General features: G+C 37.8%; 1 pseudogene; it reads right to left on the bottom strand.

Moving 5' to 3' along the window:
- Positions 1-296: 296 nt before the first annotated feature.
- Positions 297-1,140, bottom strand: LOC113931117 (annotated as a pseudogene).
- Positions 1,141-17,039: the final 15,899 nt, after the last annotated feature.

Here is a 17,039-nt window from a genome sequence, read left to right as displayed (position 1 = left end):
AAACATCTAAAGAAACTCAGCTCCCAGGAGAGTAAATATACCCCATATTTCTGTGCAAAGCCAACAGCCCACAGGCCTTATGCCTAACTTACAACCGTCCAGTGTTTAATCCTATGGAGGAAACTTGAGGAGTTGTGGTGACCGACCTCTGTGCCACCAACCTGAGCAGAGGTGACCGTAAGACACTAAGTGGCCCAGCCTCCCCAACACCTACCCTGAGCCCCCTCCCACCCCAGCAAGCCTCCTTGCCAGAATCTTCTCTGCCTCGGAGCAGAACCCAGCGCTCGGACCAGAGCTCATTTTTCTAAAACCCTTTCTAACTGCCCAGGGTCCAAAGGCACAGCGTGGTCCCCTCCCACGGCCCTCCTCACAGGCTGAGGAGCAGAGGTTTCCTCATCAGGTCTTGCAAAATCACAGCATGATGGTGAGGGGGAGGGTGGTTGAGGGGGGCTTTCCAAGGAAGAAGCTTCACAGTCAACAACAGGAGCCCACACCTCAAAATGGTCCTTTTCTTCCCTGGGAGGTGGTGAGGGAGAGCTCCTCCTGCCTGATCTTGGAAGAAAGCAGCAACTCTTCGGCTGGTCTCCTTTAGCCAGGTGAGAAGAGCCCTGCCTCTCTTCCTGGACCCAGCCACAGTTTGACATAGCATAGTGAAGAATGGCATCAGAAACAGTCATGGCACTTTGCACCTGGACACAGGCTTCTATCTTGGGCACCGAGAGCTGGTTTTGCAGGAAGAGGTGTAACTGGCTGTCTGAGAGGAGGACCACACTCTGCAGGACCTTTTCTAGGAAGCGCTGCAGACCTTGTCGCCACTTCTCAATGAACTCATCTGAGCTGCCAAAGAAGGTTGACTTCCCAGGAAGTTCAGGTACAGGCACCAAACCAGCATTTCTCTGTAGCTGCTTCCTCAGCCACACAAACTCACGGAGCGGCGATGCACACAGGACGTCTTGGCAGTAAAGGCCTTGCTGTTGGTATGGAGAAATATCTTATAATCTACATAAGAATTCCAGGAGCCCTCATTCTGCACACGGGGGTCCTGAACACGCACAGTGATCACCTCCTGTTTCCTGGAGACCACACACTTACCTCCTGCTCTTGGTTTTCCAACATCCTACACTGAAAGCCCATTGGAAGAAAACATCTGAGAGCAGCACCCACTCCCCACAGCAACACTGCCAGAGCCGCACCATATCTACATACTTTCTAAAAGAGACACATTTTACATGTAAGGACAAATAGAGAATGAAAGTAAATGGATGGTATCCAAGATCTATAAAGAACTTCTCAAACTCAACACCCAAAAAACAAATAATCAAGTCAAAAAATGGGCAGAAGACATGAACAGACACTTCTCCAGAGAAGACATGCAAATGGCTAACAGACACATGAAAAAATGTTCATTATCATTAGCCATTGGGGAAATTCAAATCAAAACCACACTGAGATACCACCTTACACCAATTAGAATGGCAAAAATTGACAAGGCAAGAAACAACAAATGTTGGAGAGGTTGTGGAGAAAGGGAACTCTCTTACAGTGTTGGTGGGAATGCAAGTTGGTACAGGCACTTTGGAAGAGTGTGGAGGTGCCTCAAAAAATTAAAAATAGAGCTACCTATGACCCAGCAATTGCACTCCTGGGTATTTATCCCAAAGACACAGATGTAGTGAAAAGAAGAGCCATATGCACCCCAATGTTCATAGCAGCAATGTCCACAATAGCCAAACTGTGGAAAGAGCTGAGATGCCCTTCAACAGATGAATGGATAAAGATGTGCTCCATATCTACAATGGAATATTACTCAGCCATCAGAAAGGATGAATACCCAATTTTTACATCAACATGGATGGGACTGGAGGAGATTACGCTAAGTGAAATAAGTCAAGCAGAGGAAGTCAATTACCATATGGTTTCACTTATTTGTGGAACGTAAGGAATAGCATGGAGGACATTAGGAGAAGGAAGGGAAAAATGAAGGGGGGGAATCGGAGGGAGAGATGAACCATGAGAGACTATGGACTCTGAGAAACAAACTGAGGGTTCTAGAGGGGCAGGGGGTGGGGGGGATGGGTTAGCCTGGTGATGGGTATTAAGGAGGGCACGTACTGCATGGAGCACTGGGTGTTATATGAAAACAATGGATCGTGGATCAGCACATCAAAAACTAATGATATATTGTATGGTGACTAACATAACATAATAAAATAAAATTAAAACAAAAGAAAGTAAATGGATGGGAAAAAGGAAAGTAAATGGATGGGAAAAGATACACTATGCAAAGAATAAGGATTAGAATTAGGGAATAGCTACATTAATATCAGATAAAATAGATTTCAAGATAAAAAGTAGTACTAGAAATAAAGATAAATATTTCATAATAATATGTCAATTTACTAGGAAGATGTAACTATAATAGATGACTGTGCATCTATTAACAAAGTTTCAAAAACTGTGAAGGAAAAATGGACAGAAATTAGTAGAAAATAGACAATTCTGCCTTCATGGTTGGATTTTTCAACACACTCATCTCCTGTTGATAGAACAACTAAATGAACAGCAAAAAAGTAATGACATAAAAGTTCTGTACAACAGTATGAACGACATTGACTTCATTTATTATATATATTTTAAATTTTGTTTTATTATGTTATGTTAGTCACCATACATCATTAGTTTTTGATGTGGTGATCCATGCTTCATTGTTTTCATATAACACGCACTGCTCCATGCAGTACGTGCCCTCCTTAATACCCATCACCAGGCTAACCCACCCCCCCCACCCCCTGCCCCTCTAGAACCCTCAGTTTGTTACTCAGAGTCCATAGTGTCTGTCTCATGGTTCATCTCTTCCTCCGATTTCCCCCCTCATTTCTCCCTTCCTTCTCCTAATGTCCTCCATGGTATTCCTTATGTTCCACAAATAAGTGAAACCATATGATAATTGACTTCCTCTGCTTGACTTATTTCACTTAGCGTAATCTCCTCCAGTCCCATCCATGTTGATGTAAAAGTTGAGTATTCATCCTTTCTGATGGCTGAGTAATATTCCATTGTATATATGGACCACTTCATTTATATTTACAGAGCACTGTGCCCAGCAACAGCAGAATAACACATTCTTTTCAAGGGCACATATTATGTTAACTAGAATCTATTCTTATAAAACTAGTCTAAATAACTTTAAAAAGATTTAACTAATACAGAATCTGTTCTCTTAGCACAAATAAATTATATTAGAAATCAATAATAATATCATGACTAGGAAAATACCAAATATTTCGAAAATAAACAATGCAGTTCTAAATACTACAAGAGACAAAGAAAATATCCCAAGAGAATTTAGACACTATTTTGAAAGAGTAATAATAAAAATACATTATATTAACCTTTGTGGGGTACTGTTAAAGTAGTGATTAGAGGGAAAATTATAGCTTTCAATAATTATTTTGGAAAATAAGGAAGATCTAATACCAGGGATTTGGGTTCCCACCTAAATTTTTTTTTTAATTAGGAAGAGGAAATTAAAGCCAAAGTAAAATGATAAAAGCAAAGCATAGAAAAAAAGCAAAATCAATTAAATATTAATTGAAAAAAATAACAAAAAAATCGATGACACCAAAATCTGTTTCTTTGAAAATACCAATAAAATCAATAAGCCGGACTGAAAAAAGCTGGACTGAGAAAGACTAAGAAAGAAAACACAAATTACCAATATCAAGAACAAAAGAGTGGCCATCACTAAAAATTCTACAAAATTAAAGAGATAATAGGAAATACTAGGAATAATTTTGGGCAATAAATTTGACTAACTGGATGAAATGGAAAAATCTCTTTTTAAGATCTTTTATTGTGGTAAAATACATGTAATATAAAATTTATTATCTTAACAATTTTTAAGTATACAGTTCAGTGATATTAAGTGCAACCATATTGTCATGCAACCATCACCATCATCCATCTCCACAACTCTTTTCATTTTGCAAAACTGAAACTCTGAACCTCTAAATAACTCCCTATGACTTTCCCCCCCTGGTCCCCAGAAACCACTATTCTACTTTTTTTTGAATCTTCCCTTTTCCACCAACTCCCAGCTCCTGGTAACTACCATTCTACTCTCTGTTACTATGAATTCAGCTTTTTTATTTTATTTTATTTTACTCTACTTTATTTATTTATTTACATCCCACACAAAAGTGAGATCACACAATATTTGTCTTTCTGTGTCTGGCTTATTTCACTTAGCATAATGTTCTCCAGATTCATCTTTGTTGTCGCAAATGGCAGGATTTATTTTTTTATGACTAAATAATATCCCATTTATATCTATACCACATTTTCTTCATCCATTCTTCTGTCTACAGAAATTTAAATTGTTTCCATGTCTTGGCTATTGGGAATAATGCTCAATAAACACGGGAGTACAGATATCTCTCTGAGATAGTGATTTTATTTCTTTTGGAATATATACCAAGAAGTGGGTTGCTGGATCAAATGGTAGTTCTATTTTAGATTTTTTGAGGAACCTCCATATTGTCTTCTATAATGGCTGTACCAATTTACATTCCCACCAACAATGCACAAGGGTTCTCTTTTCTCCACATCCTTGCCAACACTTATCATCTTTTGACTTTTTGATAATAGTTATCCTAATAGGTGTGAAGTGATGATTTGCATTTCCTTTATAATTAGTGATATTGAGCATCTTTTAATATACTTGGGAAGATAATAAAAACAGTACACTATGGAAATCAATTAAAACACAAAAGAAAGGCTGCAATGGAGGAATTGAGGAACAAAAATATGTAAGATGTATAGAAAACAAAAAGCAAAGTGGTAGAAGTGTCTTTCCTTACTAGTAATTACTGTAAATGTAGACATGATTCATTTTCCAATTAAAGAATAGTGATTGGCAGAATGAATGCAAAAAGATCTACCTACATGCTGACTACATGATATTTAATTTAGACTGAAAGACACAAATAGGATGATAAAAAATAAATAAAAATTATATTGCATGCATATAGTAAACAAAAGAAAGATGGGATGGCTATATTAATATCAGACAAAATGCAATTCAAGTCAAAACTGTTGCAAGAGACAAAGAAGGACATTACATATTGATAAAAGGGTCAATCCATCAAGAAGACATAGCAGTTATAAATATATACGCATGTGATAACAAAGCCCCAAAATAATATGAGGCAAGAATGACAGAATTGAAGGAATAAACAGATAGTTGTACAATAATATGTGGAGGCTTCAATATTCTATTTTCAATAGTGGCTAGAACAACTAACAGAAGATCAAGAAGGGAATAGAGGACTTGAACAACACAATAAACCAGTTACACTTAACAAAAATACACAGAACATTCCACTCAACAAGAATAGAATACACACTTTTCTCAAGTGCACACAGAACATTCTCCAGCATAGACTATTTAAGCTTATAAAGTACAAATACATTTTAAAAGATTGAAATCATGCAAACTATCCTCTCAATAGCGGATGGAAAACTGAAAAATTCAGGAATATATAGAAATTAGACAACACATTCTTAAATAACCAATAGGTCAAGGAAGAAATCACAAGAGAAACTAGAAAATATTTTGAGACAAATGAAAATGAAAACCCAGTATACCAACATTTATGGGATGCAAAGAAAGTGGTGCTCAAAGGGAAACTTTTAGCTATAAATGCATATATTTAACATAACTTTACTCCTGAAGAGACTAAAAAAAGAAGAGCAAACTAAACCCAAAAATTGCAGAAGGAAGAAAATAATAACGATCAGAGTAAAGATTAATGGGATAGAGAATAGAAACACAATAGAGAAAATCAATTACACCAAAAGTTTGTTCATGGAAAAGATTAACAAAATTGACAAATCATTATCAAGACTAAGAGAAAAAGAGGAAAGACTCAAAATCCTAAAAACACACAGCTTACCAAAATCAACTCAAGAAGAAAAATAAAATTTGAATAGATGTATAGTATATAGAGATTAAATCAACAATCAAACAGCACACAAGAAAAGGCCAGGACCAGATGGCTTTAATAATGAGTACTCTACAAAATTTTCAAGTATTAACACCAATATTTCTCAAACTCTTCCAGAAGGTAGAAGTGAATACTTCCTAACTCATTCTTTTTTCTTTCAAAACAGTACATTTTATTTGACATTAGACAACACATTCCCCAATTTGTCTCAGTTGTGACATGTAGATGGCTTTAGATTGCTTTTGGTGGTCACCCATGCTGAGCAAGATTTTTCAATCTTCAAAACACTCACAGCTCAAAGATTCTGCATTTCACATCAGTTCACAAGTCAAAGTGTATCTTCCCATTCATCAGAGCATTTTGGCATAGATTCCCTTTTATGTAGAAGGATAGAGACAAAGCCATTTCCTTTAAAAATGGATGTGTTCACAATTTCACTATACCATAAAAATCAGATGATGATAGCATTGTTCTCTTATTCTTATCAGTAGTGGTAGTCTGAGGATGCCAGAAACCAAGCTCAAAAAAATAAGGTGTTGCTGGCTGGTGATTCTCAACAGGCTGGCACATCTGGGTATTTCTTGTCTAATTCTTCCCATTGGCCTAGAACATCTCTTCACATTTTCTCTAGATAGCCTATCACATTTTTCTCCCCTCATCAGCCTGATGCTTTCCTTTCCTTATCAGACTAGAGCTTCTAAGGAAAAGGGAGATCTGAAATACAATGTTACCTATATGTCTCTCTCAAGTGGAGTGGAGATGAAGAGAAATGGAAATTAAAAAAAACAAACATTCAATAAATGCCTCAAAACTGTGATCAAAATTGGCTTAAGATCAGCTCAGGCATAATATTGTCAACCTAAAGATATGTTTCCTTAATGAAATAGCAATATCAAAAAGGGTATCTCAAAAGAAGTGGGCTTAAATGGACACATGAGAACAGGAAAGGGAGAAATGAAAATGTCCAAGAGTAGGGACGATAGTAGAAAAAAGCTGGGATTTAGCATTCTCAACTTGGGATTTCCTTTGGTCTTAGGGCTTCTATCCTTCCTGGATTCTGGGTCATGGGCTTCCAGCTTCCCACCTAATTTAGCCTTGAGATATCTTTCTCTCTTGGGTCTTCTGTCCATCTGCAGTGGCTGGAGTCCTGGGTCTTTATGTGTGTCTGGGACCTCCCATCCTTGGATCTTAGATCTTCAAGCTAAGGTTTTTATCTCAGGTCTTGGACCTTGTGTTTCAGGTCTCAGGCCTTTCATGTGTTCCTGCTCTTAGGCCTTCAGTCTCCCACATTCTGTGAAACCATCATTAACCTCATACTAAAGCCAGACAAACATATCATAGTAAAAACAAACAAACAAAAACCACTAGAGGCCAATATCCCTTATGAATATAGATAAAAATTTCCTCAATAAAATACTAGCAAACCAAATCCAGCAGCATATCAAAAGGATTATACAACATGTCAAACGAGGGTTTACTGTGAGAATGAAAGTGATGTATTTCATATTTCAAAATATAAAAATCACTCAATTTAATAAGCCATGTCAATTGAATTAACGGAAAAAATTGCATGGTCATCTCAACTGATGTAAAGAAAGCATTTGACCAAATTGAGCATTCTTTCATAACACAAATACTCAGCAAAGTAGGAATAAAAGGGAAATTTCTCACCATGATAAAGGCACTGTGGAGAACTTACATATACTGTCAGACTCAAGTGTTCCGTCTAAGATCAGTATAATACAAGGATGCCGACTTTCACCAATGCTACTCAATAATGTACAGATAATTCTAGCCAGAGAAGTTAGGCAAGAAACAGAAAGTCATTCAAACTGGAAAGGAAGCAAACTAGCTCTGTTCACAGATGACATGATCATATGCAGACAATCCTTTAAAATTTATTCACAAAAAATTTAGAGCAAATGAACAATTGGAGCAGAATTGCAGAGTCCATAATCAATACTTAAAAATCAATTGAGAGGGTATGAGAAATGACTGCTAAATGAGTATAGGGTTTTATTTTGAGGTGATGAAAATGTCCCAGAACTAAATAGTGATGGTTGTACAACATTCTAAATGTATTAGGTATCACTGAATTGTACACTATAAAATGGCTAAAATGGTACATTTTATGTTATGAACATGTTAACAGAATAGAATAAAATAAAAGCCAATACTTGTGAGCCTTGGTCATGGATTTAAACAACAACTTGGACACTTATAGCTGTGTGATCTTGGGCAAGTGACTAGCTACTCAAAGTCTCATTCTCCATAACTACAAAAAGGAGATAATAATACCAATCAGATAGGAATGTTTTAATGATTCAAGATAGTATATATAGATACATTACTGACTTGATCATTAACTGATATTCAGTAAGTGGCAGTGCTGGCAGGGTAGTGGTAATGACATTGGCATCATTATAAAAATGGCTTTACTGGAGGTGCTTGGGTGGCTCAGATAAGTGTCTGCCTTTGGCTCAGGTCATGATCCCAGGGTCCTAGGATCGAGTGCCTCATCCGGCTCCCTGCTCAGTGGGGTCTGCTTCTCCTCTCCCTCTTCCCGCCTATCTCTCTCTCTCTCTCTCTCTCTGTGTGTGTCAAATAAATAAATTAAAAAAAAGGCTTTTCTGGCAATTCCTAAAGTCTAAACTTTGGCCTGGTCAACTAAAACACAAACTAATTAGTTGGTATAATACTTTTATTGATTTCCTGAGAAAGAAGTTATATTTTCCCTGTTTAAAATGGGAGAAAATTAAGATTCTGTGTATTCTTCAAATATCAATTGAAAGTATGAATATTAATACATTATATAGCATGTTATGGCTGTTTGTTTTTTTAATTGAGAGGAATGTATTTCACAAACAACAAAATCAATAAATAAGTTCAAGATATGCCTTATAATACTTTTACAAATTATAACTTTCAAGCTCTGAAAAGTTACAAAAATGATCCATGATGGTCCTGATTATTTTATGCAAGGTTATACACCATTAGCTCTGGGGCTTTTTTTTCTTAATCTGAAGGCTTCAAATGGACAATATTTGAGTATACATTCTAAGTCTTTCAGTCTCCTGGAAGCATTGTTGAAATATGTGAATGTAAACAATATGCCTGGTACCACAATGCTCCAAGTGCTGAAGATATATGACTGATGATAAAGAGACATGTTCATACAGTCTACTAAACAAGATAGATGTTAATTAAATTGCACTCAAATGTATATTATTACAGCACTGATGAGTGCTAGGAAGGAAAAATACAAGTGCTAGGAAGGATTTGAACTAATCACAGAGGTCTAACTAGGCTCTCTTGGTAAAATGATTACTAAGATTCAAACTCAAAAGTGAATACAAAACCCAGAGTACAAAACAATTTGTAACTAATGGTTAAACTGAAATGTTAGATTATATAGGTAGTCCTATGATTTTGAGAGTTGTAAAGATATATTAAAACTATAAATAAGAACCAAATGGAACTTCCAGATATGAAAAACAATATATGAAATTTAAAAATACACTGGATGGCATTAATAATAAATTAGAAACTGCAGAAATAAAGATCAGTAAAAGAAGGCATAGCAATGGAAACTATACAAACTAAAGCACAGAGAAGAAAAAAAGCTGAAAAAATGAACAGAGACATATGAGTTAAGGACAATATCAAGTTTTTTGATATGTGTTTTTTTGGAATCCCAGAAAAGAAAAAATTATTCAGTCAGTGATATTTTATTGTAATTCACCAACAGTGATATGGGTATTAATTGACTATTTAAAATAATTTGGGAGCCACTGGAGGAAACTGAACTCCATCTGAACCTGATGGCAGAAGGCACTTGAGCTACCATTGCAATCTGCCTTGCACTCCAAACAGGAGAGAAGACTTAAATAATCACTGTTTATAGCAGTAACTTTTAACAAGGTACAGAGCCAGCCTGAGAATGGGAGCAGGTCACGGAGATGGCTATGATTTCAGGGCACCCCCAAAACCATCCACAAACAATTCCATTAACCAATTACTGAGTCCCCATATTCTATTAGAGAATTTCTCCTTTAGCTTGAGGCTTTAGAACTTTTTAAAACACTAATCCTTTTGAAAGAAGCCATGTTTAATGTACTTTTCCATGAAAAAAATCCCCTGGCAACTAAAACTAATAACTCATTGCTTTGCTATACACAGCACTGATTTTTCCAGGTTTATTGAGATATAATTGACATATAACATTGCATAAGTTTAAGATGTATAATATGATGATTTGTTATATGTATATATTGCAAAACAATTACCATAATAAGGTCAATTAACACATCCATCACCTCACACACTATTTTTTTGGTAATGAGGACTTTTAAGATCTACTCTCCTTAAGCTTAATCATCCTGATGGTGTTAGTCATATCTTATCCCAAGAACAGTGCTAGGTAAAGAGAAGTGGAAAGCAAAGTACTCTGGAATCCACGCAAAGGAGAAAAGGTGCAATAAGTAAATGGGAGAGCAGAGATGCCAGAAAAAAATCTAATTTTCACTTCCAAATGAATCTTTTCTCAAAAGAAGAGTCAACAAGTCATCAAGTCACAGGGTGAGTTTCATTTTGGATCAAGCCTAGTGCTATGAGTTTGCTCTGAGGATGAGAGAGAAAGATCTAACTCACACTGAACACCTAATGTGTTCAAATATTGTAGTAGGCACTTAATAATAAAAATGTTATCCCTAAAGGCCAAATGGAGAGAGACCAATTAGGAAGCTACTGAAATAGTCCCTGTCCAAAACAATAAAACAACAAACAACCATAAAAACCCCTCAAAAATGACAAGTATCTGGGAGGAGGAGCAAGATGGCGGAGGAATAGGAGACCTAAATTTCATCTGGTCCCAGGAATTCAGCTAGATAGGGATCAAACCATTCTGAACACCTACAAACTCAACAGGGGAGCAAAGAAAAGAATAGCAGTAACTCTCTGAACAGAAAAGTGACAACTTTCTGGAAGGTAAGACGTGCGAAGTGAATCCGAGGCGATACTCGGGAAGATAGATGGCGGTGGAGGGGGCCTCCATCAGCCACTTCTGGCAAGTGATAGAGCAGCAGAGCACAAAATCAGAACTTCTAGAAGTCCGCTCCGCTGAGGGACATCGCTCCAGTGGCTAAGTGGGCGGTGGAACCCTCGCTGGGACAGTGTGGTCTCAGGAACCTCAGGGTCACAGAAAGACCAGGGGTGCCTGAGTGTGGCAGAGCTCCCAGGTATCAGAGCAGGGAAGCGTTTGCAGAGACAGAGCTGAGGAGTGGGCTCTCAGCTCGGGGTTGCCATAAACTGGGATACGCGGAACAGTCGGGCCACTGCTCTTCCAGCAGGGACCCAACAAGTGGCAGATCTGGGGAGACTCCCCTTCCTCACCCAGGAGGAGCAGCGCAGGAGCTCATCGCAGGAATCTGCTGGGTTTGGAGACTCCAAACGGGGTCGGGGGCCAGAGATAGAAATGCTCGGCCATAGGCCGGGTGAGCACGGAGTGCGGCCGGAGACGAGGGAGACGGGAGTGATTGACTGCTTTTCACTGGGGGTGCACTGAGGAGTGGGGCCCCAAGTTCTTGGCTCCTCCAGGGCGGAGATTGGGAGGTGCCATATTCACTCTCATCCTCCAAAGCTGTACCGAAAGCTTGCAGGGAACAAAAGCTCCCGAGAGCAAACCCAAGCAGATGACTTAGCCGGCCCTGACAAGGGCAGGGCAATTCCGCCTCCGGCAAAGACATTTGGGAACCACGGCAACAGGCCCCTCCCCCAGAAGATCAGCAAGAACAGCGAGCCAAGACCAAGTTTACCGATCAGTGAGAATGGCAGAACTCCAGAGCTAGGGGAATACAGCACAGAGAATTCATGGCTTTTTTCCCCATGATTCTTTAATCTTTCAAAGTTAACTTTTAAAATTTTTTCTTTAAAAATTTTTCTATTTTCTTTTGAATTTTTCTTTTTCCCTTTTTCAACCAACATCTTATCAATCCCTTTATAAAAAAATCTTCTTTAATTTTCATTTTTAAAGTCAAATTTTATCCCTTCATTGTAGTTAACCTTATTTTTTGTATATATATATGTTTTTCTCTCTTTAAAATTTTGGTATAGTTTCTTCTAACAGACCAAAATATACCCTAAATCTCTAGTGTATAGCTTTGTTCTAGTCTCCTGCCTGATCACAGTCTCTCCCTTTTTTCTTTTTCTTCTTATTTCTTTTTTCAACCAACTTCTTATCTTATTAATTCCTTTTATAACATCTTTTATAATTTTCATCTTTACAGTCATATTCCATCCCTTCATTGTATTTACCCTTATTTTTGTACATATATAAGTTCTCCTTTCTTTAACATTTTCGGAGGCAGTTTCTTTAAACAGACCAAAATACACCCAAAATCTAGAGTGTGGCTCTGATCTACTCACTAGCCTGATCATATTCTTTTTCTTTTTCTTTCCTTTTCTATTCCCCCTGGTTTCAGGTCTCCTCTGATTTGTTTAGTGTGTGTATTTTTCTGGGGTCTTTGTTACCCTGTTAGCATTTTGTTCTCTCATTCATCTATTCTCCTCTGGACAAAATGACAAAACGGAAAACCTCACCTCCATAAAAAGAACAAGAGGCAGTACCGACTGCTAGGGACCTAATCAATACGGACATTAGTAAGATGTTCAGAATGATGATTATAAAGATACTAGCTGGGCTTGAAAAAGCATGGACGATACTAGAGAATCCCTTTCTAGTGAAATAAAAGAACTAAAATCTAACCAAGTTGAAATAAAAAAGGCTATTAATGAGGTGCAATTAAAAATGGAGGCTCTAACTGCTAGCATAAATGAGGCAGAAGAGGAAATTAGTGATATAGAAGACCAAATGATGGAGAATAAAGAGGCTGAGAAAAAGAGAGATAAACAACTGCTGGATCCCGAGGGCAGAATTTGAGAGAGAAGCGATACCATAAGACAAAACAATATTAGAATAATTGGGATCCCAGAAGAAGAAGAAAGAGAGAGAGGGGCAGGAGATAGATTGCAGCAAATTATAGCAGAGAACTTCCCTAATTTGGGGAAGGAAACAGGCATCAAAATCCAGGAGGCACAGAGAACCCCCCTCAAAATCAATAAAAATAGGTCAACACCCCGACATCTAATAGTAAAACTTACGAGTCTCAGAGACAAAGAGAAAATCCTGAAAGCAGCTCATGACAAGAGGTCTGTAACCTACAATGGTAGAAACATTAGATTGGCAACAGACCTATCCACAGAGACCTGGCAGGCCAGAAAGGACTGGCATGATATATTCAGAGCACTAAACGAGAACAATATGCAGCCAAGAATACTATATCCAGCTAGGCTGTCATTGAAAATTGAAGGAGAGATAAAAAGCTTCCAGGACAAACAAAAACGAAAAGAATTTGCAAACACCAAACCAGCCCTACAAGAAATACTGAAAAGGGTCCTCTAAGCAAAGAGAGAGCCTAAAAGTAATATAGACCAGAAAGGAATAGAGACACTATACAGTAACAGTCACCTTACAGGCAATACAATGGCACTAAATTCATATCTTTCAATAGTTACCCTGAATGTAAATGGGCTAAATGCCCCAATCAAAAGACACAGGGTATCAGACTGGATAAAAAAACAAGACCCATCGATATGCTGTCTGCAAAAGACTCATTTTAGAACCAAAGACACATCCAGATTGAAAGTGAGGGGTGGAAAACCATTTACCATGCTAATGGACACCAAAAGAAAGCTGGGGTGGCGATACTTTTTTCAGACAAATTCGATTTTAAACCAAAGACTCTAATAAGAGATGAGGAAGGACACTATATCCTACTTAAAGGGTCTATCCAACAAGAAGTTCTAACCCTTGTAAATATCTATGCCCCTAACACAGGAGCAGCCAATTATATAAGCCAATTAATAACAAAATCAAAGAAACACATCGACAACTGTACAATCATACTAGGGGAATTTAACACCACCCCTCACTGAAATAGATCATCTAAGCAAAAGATCAACAAGGAAATAAAGGCTTTAAATGACACACTGAACCACATGGACTTCACAGATATATTCAGAACATTCCATCCCAAAGCAACAGAATACACATTCCTCTCTAGTGCACATGGAATTTTCCAGAATAGATCACATCCTGGGTCACAAATCAGGTCTCAACCAGTACCAAAAGATTGGAATCATTCCCTGCATATTTTCGCACCACAGTGTTTTCAAACAGGAACTCAATCACAAGGATAAAGTTGGAAAGAACTCAATTACATGGAGGCTAAAGAGCGCCCTACCAAAGAAACAATGGGTCAACCAGGAAATTAAAGAAGAATTAAATTCATGGAAACAAATGAAAATGAAAATACAACTGTTCAAAATCTTTGAGATTAAGCAAAGGTGGTCCTAAGAGGAAAGTACATAGGAACACAAGTCTTCCTCAAGAAACAAGAAAGGTCTCAAATACACAACTTAACCCCACACCTAAAGGATCTGGAGAAAGAACGGCAAATAAAGCCTAAACCCAGCAGGAGAAGAGATAATAAAGATAAAGATCAGAGCAGAAATCAATGAAACTAGGAGAGCTGGCATTGGCTATGAACATTGGGGTGCATATGGCCCTTCTTTTCACTACATCTGTGTCTTTGGAGTAAATACCCAGTAGTGCAATTGCTGGGTCACAGGGTAGCTCCATTTAATTTTTTGTGGGGAACCTCCACACTGTTTTCCAAAGAGATGCCCTTCAACATATGAATGCATAAAGAAGATGTGGTCCATATATACAATGGAATATTACTCAGCCATCAGAAAGGATGAATACCCAACTTTTACATCAACATGGATGGGACTGGAGGAGATGATGCTAAGTGAAATAAGTCAAGCAGAGAAAGTCAATTATCATATGGTTTCACTTATTTGTGGAACATAAGGAATAGCATGGAGGACATTAGGAGAAGGAAGGGAAAAATGAAGGAGGGGGATTGGAGGCAGAGACAAACCATGAAAGACTATGGACTCCAGGAAACAAACTGAGGGTTTTTGGGGGGATGGGTTAGCCTGGTGACATGTATTAAGGAGGGCACATATTGCATGGAGCACTGGGTCTTACATGCAAACAATGAATCATGCAACACTACATCAAAAACTAATGATATACTGTATGGTGACTAACATAACATAATAAATTAAATTAAATTAAAAAAAACTAGGAGCTGATTGTTTGAAAGAATTAATAAGATTGATAAACCCTTGGTTTAGACTTACCAAAAGAAAAGAGAAAGGACCCAAATAAATAAAATCATGAATGAAAGAGGAGAGATCACAACCAACACCAAAGAAATACAGACAATTATAAGAGCAACTATATGCCAGCAAATTAGACAATCTAGAAGAAATGGATGCATTCCTAGAGATGTATCAACTACCAAGACTGAACCAGGAAGAAATAGAAAACCTGAAGAGACCCATAACCACTATGGAATTTGAAGCAGTAATCAAAAAATCTCCAAACAAACAAGAGCCAGGGCCAGATGGCTTCCCAGGGGAATGCTACCAAACATTTAAAGAAGAATTAATACCTAGTTTTCTGAAACTGTTCCAAAAAATTGAAATTGAAGGAAAACTTCCAAACTCATTTTATGATGCCGGCATTACCTTGATCCCAAATCCAGACAAGGACCCCGTCAAAAAGGAGAATTACAGACCAATATCCCTGTCTCACCAAAATACTAGCCAATAGAATCCAGCAGTACACTGAAAGGGTTATTCATGACCAAGTGGGATTTATTCCTGGGCTGCAAGGTTGGTTCAACATCCGCAAATCAATCAATGTGATACAATACATTAATAAAAGAACAAGAACCATATGACTCTCAATAGATGCAGAAAAAGCATTTGACAAAGTACAGCATTCTTTCTTGATTCAAACTCTTCAGAGTGTAGGGATAGAGGGTACATACCTCAATATCATAAAAGCCATCTATGAAAAACTCACAGCAAATATTCTCAATGGGGAAAAACTGAGAGCTTTCCGCCTAAGGTCAGGAACACAGCAGGGATGTCCACTATCCCCACTGCTATTCAACACAGTACAAGAAGTCCTAACCTCAGCAATCAGACAACAAAAAGAAATAAAGGCATCTGAACTGCAAAGAAGAAGTCAAACTCTCACTCTTTGCAGATGATATGATACTTTATGTGGAAAACCCAAAAGACTCCACCCCAAAACTGCTAGAAGTCATACAGGAAGTCAGTAAAGTAGAAGGGTATAAAATCAACCCACAGAAATCAGTGGCATTTCTATACACCAACAACAAGACAGAAGAAAGAAATTAAGGAGTCTATCCCACTTACAACTGCACCAAAGCCATAAGATACCTAGGAATAAATCTAACCAAAAAGGCAAAGAATCTGTACTCAGAAAACTATAGAATACTCATGAAAGAAATTGAGGAAGACACAAAGAAATGGAAAAAACGTTCCATGCTCATGGATGGAAGAACAATATTGTGAAAATGTCTATGCTACCTAGAGAAATCTACACATTTAATGTAATCCCTATCAAAATACCATCCACTTTTTTCAAAGAAATGGAACAAATAATCCTAAAACTTGTATGGAACCAGAAAAGACCCCGAATAGTCAGAGGAATGTTGGAAAGAGAAAAGCAAAGCTGGCAGCATCACGATTCCGGACTTCAAGCTCTATTACAAAGCTGTAATCATCTAGACAGTATGGTACTGGCACAAAAACAGATGCATAGATCAATAGAACAGAATAGAGAGCCCAGAAATGGACCCTCAACTCTAGGCCAACTAATCTTCGACAAAGCAGGGAAGAATGTCCAATGGAAAAAAGACAGTCTCTTCAACAAATGGTGTTGGGAAAATTGGGCAGCCACATGCAGAGGAATGAAACTAGACCATTTCCTTATACCACACACAAAAATAGACTCAAAATGGATGAAAGACCTAAATGTGAGACAGGAATCCATCAAAATCCTTGAGCAGAACACAGGCAGCAACCTCTTCG

Source organism: Zalophus californianus, chromosome X (genome assembly GCF_009762305.2).
Source record: "Zalophus californianus isolate mZalCal1 chromosome X, mZalCal1.pri.v2, whole genome shotgun sequence".
In the NCBI taxonomy this organism is placed as follows: Eukaryota; Metazoa; Chordata; class Mammalia; order Carnivora; family Otariidae; genus Zalophus; species Zalophus californianus.
The sequence above is the reverse complement of the archived record's forward strand: the minus strand, read 5'-3'. Positions and strand labels throughout refer to the sequence as shown.